Here is a 6,000-nt window from a genome sequence, read left to right on the forward strand (position 1 = left end):
GTCCATGTGGTTGTGGCTGCAGCAACATCCCCTCTTTCATTTGCCCCCCTCTCTCTCTCACATACTTGTCCTTTTAAACTTTGTTTATTGGAGAAAACACAAAAAGGTAAAAGAGGGGCCAAAACCAACCGGATAGCACCCAGGAAACTATAAGCTTCAGTCCTCAGAAAGGTGTCCATGGTGGGTTGAGTTCACCAATCACTCCCCTCTCCTCCTCTCCTCAATGTGAAAAGTCAAGCCACCCCGCAGCCATTATCCCATGAAATGGAAAGGCTCGTTTGGACCTACCGCCGTGCAAACGCTGACAGCCCTTATATCCACAGAGAGGAACGAGTGGCTGACAGACACAGCTGAATAAGGTCCCCTAAGGGGGTGGATTAAAGAGCAGCGTCTGTCCTTGTTACACAGTCTGCTGCTCCATATTCAGGCCTCCTCATCATATTGAATTACTGTGCACAAAATGTGATCCAACAACCAACCCACCCCCCAAAAAACATGGTGCTGATTTTATTTGTGCTGTTCTCTCCCACTATTGCTTGCGTATGAAACTACTCTCTCCCCCCCCACCCCCCCCCCCCCTACACACACACACAGGCACACACACACACACACCCCTCTCAGACCTGATTGCTAGATCTGACGTTTACAAGTCAACTGGACATATTTGTATCCACAGCTTTTGGTGTGCCATGTGTTTTTTCCGAGTCGCTGACAGAACTGTTTTCAGGTGTATATATATATATATATATATATATATATATATATATAGAGAGAGAGAGAGATAGAGAGAGCTCCCCAGCTCAGTCTGTCGTCATGAGCAGGCTTCAGAAGTTCAGATGCTACTGTAACAAATGACATAACATCGTCACCAGGGTGCACCTGTCTGTCCGACCCACTTTTCCTTGATTATACCAACCAGCCCTTTCAGTTTAGCACACAGACACGTGGTATATAGGACTGATGGGGCAAAAACACTACACACTAAAGCTACTTCCCAACCCAGATGCAACCAAACCTGTTTTAGGTCCGACAACGCAAAGTTGTTGCAGTGTAGTTTAGGCCAGCTCTAGACGGGTCTTAATCGCTTCATGCTGTGAGTGCCAAAGGGGACACCAGTTCTAATAAGACTATGGCTATAGTATATATGATGAAATATGACGAATGGTAAATGGTGCATTTATACAGTGACGCTATCCAAAGGCGCTTTACATTAGATTGTGCATTACATTCACCCACACATTCACACACCGATGGCGGCGGAAACCAATGCAAGGCACCAACCAGCACATCGGGAGCAATTAGGGGTTCAGTCAGTGTCTCTTGCTCAAGGACACTTCGACACTAACTCTGGGTGGAGCCCACGGGGTTCGAACTGGCAACCTTATACCGTTACCATCCAGCCACTCTACCCCTGAGCCACCCTGCTGTATATATATGTACGGTATACACAGACTATAAACATCAGAGATTTTATACATTACCAAATGCCAACTATACAACAGTGAGACAGTTGAAATGTGGTCTGCATGTGGTCCAACCTTAAAGAGCATCTCAGTGGAAAACAGGACGACCTACACTACAGTATATATGATCATATTAAGATCATGTCACCGAATGCTGTTATACGTGTTCAGTGTTTCTATCCAATGCGATGCGGGGGGGGGAATGATGTATTTTTTCCCCCGAGAAGAGAACACTGTCAAATGCTGTGTTAATTTATTAATTTGTTATAAGTTTGTGTGTATAATACGCTCTCTCTCTCTGAGGACGTTACTGTTGCAGAGTTCAAGAGGACATACAGTATACTATGTACTGTATGAGTCAACTCTATACATGTACTGTATGAGTCAACTCTCAGACAGTCGACCTCCCGATCTTTTCAACCGCCCCCCCCCCCAACTCCTCCCGCACCCCCAAACGGGTTGTTTCCATGGTAACCTGCCCTGTAAATATAGTGACCGGTTGGTATGTTATGTTTTAACTTTGACGAGAGACCGAGAAAAAAAAAGCACAGCGGTATATATAATATATAGAAAGAGAGGAAGTATAGGGAAAAACTTTAGATAATATTATCTAGATATTTTTAATGATGTCTTGGGGGGGGTTTGATGCAATGAAACTATGAGGCGAAGAGGTTTATTTTATAATGTCGTTTTTTTTTTTTTTTTTTTTTTTTTCCAGAATGATGATTGTCTTATTATTGATATGAAAATCTTTATATACTATTTAACTTTCATTTTGATTCTTGTATACCCTGCCTGGGGACCCACCGTGTGTGTTTGATTCTTATATACCCTGCCTGGGGACCCCGTGTGTGTGTTTGAGTCGAGCTGATTCATTCCTTTGACGCGAAGGCAGATGTTTGTGTTATTGTTCGGCGCGGCAGGATGCTTTTCCTGGATGTTCTATTGCACAATATTTAATGCGCGGTGTGTGTGTGTGGCCGTGGGCTCCTCCTAATGGACCGGGGGGCGTGTGTGTGTGTGTGTGTGTGTGTCTCGACAAGCTGTTTGATCTCCTCAGATTAGTCTGGATCGTATAAGAGGCCATGGAGGTTTATCAATAGCACCGCATTGATTTCTCATTCCCACTGATCACCTGCTGTGTGTGTCCCATTGATCCGGCGTTGGGAATTAGCAGCGGCCATCGGAAGCATCGACCTTCATTGGCGGCAGATAAGCGCCCGGAGCAGCAGAAATAAAAATCAAATCAAAAAAACGAAGACGCGAAGCGAGAGAATATATAACACTTGAAATGCGCATCGTTGAGTGCACAACGGCGGCCCCAATAAGGGCCTTTTTCCCCACCCCTCTCCAATTGTTTATGTTGTGTTTAGTTTCCAAGATGGCCGCCGCAGCACCAGGAGGGAGTGGGGGGCGGAGGTGAGCGGGCGGGGTCGACATATGACCTTACTGGGCTGCGTTCACACATTCAAGACACCTGTCTTGTGTCTGTGTTTAATGGCTGCTCCAATGCATTTCCATTGGAAGCCCAGTAAGGGCATATACGTCGACCCCGCCCGCTCACCTCCGCCCCCACCCCCTCCTGGTGCTGCGGCGGCCATCTTGGAAACTAAAAACACAATATAAACATTTGTCGGCCTTCTGATTGGTCCCCGACTGACCAGGCTCTTTTTAACGGTTTTACTGACATACCCAAAACAGGGATGCCAGGTGGAAAGTGGTTGAAAGGGTTAATAATTGTAACATGTAGCACACAATTAAAAACAAATCATAAGTACACAGGGTATTTGATTAGTTGGTGGGGGGGGGGACCTCTAGGAGTCCTTGAGGGAGTTCCAGGGGGTCCCCAGCTAAATGATAGCTAGGAACCAAATGGACCCTTATGGGGCTGTAACCCATAAGGGTGAGTGTACAAAATGCTAAATTAACGTTGATTTTACAATATACGTTGGGGTCCCAGAGATAGAACTGGCGTTGGACCGTATAGTCTAATTCAGGTCAAACCCGTACGTGGGTCCTTAAAATGGTTGAAAATCACTGCTAGAGCCAAAAAACGTCTCTTATGGAGGTCCGTCCTTGACATATATTTTCAAATTGGGGGGAGGGTCCGCACTGCGCAGGCATTAAAAGGTTTGAGAACCACTGTGGTGGGCCACCTGTTTTGAATGAGTGTGAATGTAGGCTATATAGCCGTCGATGTCAAACCAATGTCTGTCACTGCCTGCTCATCAAGAGAAGCCCACCATGTATGCCACTATACTTGAACCAACACGCCTGTATCTAACCAGTACGAGAACTATACTATAATGCAGTGTATCTTTTTTTTTTAACAGCACAACACTGCATTTCTGACAAGATGCTGTGATTGGGTTGTTGATTGAGCACACCTGTGAGCAGTGTTGCATGAAGAGTGACTGATAGAATGCCAGACAGCTTCGTTAAGACTTTGGGTTTCGTCATCGGTATGGTTTTATAGCTCATCCTTAATAATACAAATGATGTCATTATCTACTCATCCTCATGCCAGTTAGTGAAGCTTATTTGTACACAAACGAAAAAGAACAATAGTAGCAAGCAGCACCTTTCTACAACACAACGTAAGGCAACGGTGACCAGTTTTTAGACTAATTGAAAAAGAATGTAAAGAAATTAAGGAGTCATCTCCACGGACTTCAGTTGTTTTGGGAGCAAGCTTAGGCTACAAAGATTTGCTGGCAAACTTGTGTGCAGGGTAAAGAGACCTCCGTGTTTTGAGATTTGAGTAAGGCCTCACTCACGCCTAAGGCTTCGTATACACACATAAAGAACAAATGTCCCGTGCTCTGCCTGTGTTTCATGGCCGCCCCAATGCCTTTCCAATGGAAGTCACGTGGTTTGACCAAACGTACACACACACACACACACACACTCCTCTCTCTCTCTCTCTCTCTCAGTCGCTCTACTTAATTAGTCTCATGTCGCTCAGCTGCGTCTAGATTCTCCCGGCTGCCTATATAGAAACCATAGGTGGACCCCAGGCTACTTGCAATGTTGCAAGCTTGTAGTTCACCATGTTGTGTGAGCTTGTAGATCTATTTTGGCCCAATGCCGTGTCCCCCCCCCCCCCCCGAAATATGGATGTTAGGGTTCATGTGATGAACAGAAGTCCTAAAAGAAATACAAGAGATACTGTAGATAGAAAAGAGCATTTTGTTTTTTTGAGAAAGACGTCATCAGCGCTTTTTTGACCCTGCATGACTGTTCTATACATCGGGTGTGGTCTTTTATATGAACTGTTCATAATATTCCTTCGATTTGCAAGGTTGTCCTTGTGTGAAGAAGTGCTTTAATTAATTCCCCCTGCTCTGTGAATCACTGCGCTGCTGTCCGTCCCTGACTATACTGCCATCGCTATAATATAATAACAGTTTTTGTCACCTGGAATGAAGTGTTAGTCTAGCTTTTAGTTGACTAAATATCATAAGATTTTAGTCGACTAAATCTACAGTTGATTTAGTCGACTAAAAATGTATTTTGGTGGGCGTTGATTCCGTCGTATAATGGCTGTTTTTCACACGTGCTGAAAATAGCTGATCTACAAGCTCACAACGCGTCACGCTGCCACTCGTGAGCTTGTACTGTAGATCTGCTTTTTTTAAGCATGCAACCAAGTGTAAAATGATACTGGATCTCTTGTCCACTATACTCCCTTCCTAACATTTTAGTCTCTCTTTTTCTTTTTGACATAATTGTCAGTGTATTTAGTCTTTAGTCATCATGGCTTAGTTTTTATTTAGTTTTCATGTAGTTTCTGTCAGTGAAAATACGGACGGAGCCATATAGTACTATACCATACCATACCATACCATCTTTATTTCTATAGCACATTTAAATAACAAGTTGTACCAAAGTGCTTTACAATAAAATAACCCTATAGAGGGTATGCGCATGCATAAAGTGAATGGCAAACTGAGTGACAAAGTGAATTTAATGTTGTTTAAAGTCATTTAATGCACTCAAATAGAACTTTTCTGTTTGGATGTATATGGGCTGTCAAGGCCAGAAAGTAGTTTTTTTGCCACTCAGTAGGTATTCTCGCATAACTTCTGGGTATGATGATGATGATGATGTCACGCGCATACCCTCTTATTAGTCGACGAAAACAACACCGGTTCCATCCCACATCCAACCCAAGTGTGCAAGTCGTTGACATAACGACTTGCACACACCGGACGTACAGTACCACACCCCCGCTGACCTGGAGCCCAGGGGGTGTTTATGAGAACATCCCTTTTTATTTCTGGCAAATGTCAAAATACTGCCAGTTATCTTTGCTTGCCAGGAATCTATTTATGCCCCCCCCCCTCCCCCCTCTCTGGTGCTCCAGCCATACTGTACCATACCAGAGCATTTTACAGTTTTCCCCAGTCCATGTTATACGATAACGTACAGTAGTCAAAAGTGAGACACTGAATATTTTAGCACCTATAACTTTAAGACATGGGTATATATATATTATCGCACTGCCTTTCATATTTTTTTATTTTTGTTTTTGTAT

The sequence above is a fragment of the Protomyctophum bolini genome, assembly GCF_963924005.1.
Source record: "Protomyctophum bolini genome assembly, chromosome: 16".
NCBI classification, from domain to species: domain Eukaryota; kingdom Metazoa; phylum Chordata; class Actinopteri; order Myctophiformes; family Myctophidae; genus Protomyctophum; species Protomyctophum bolini.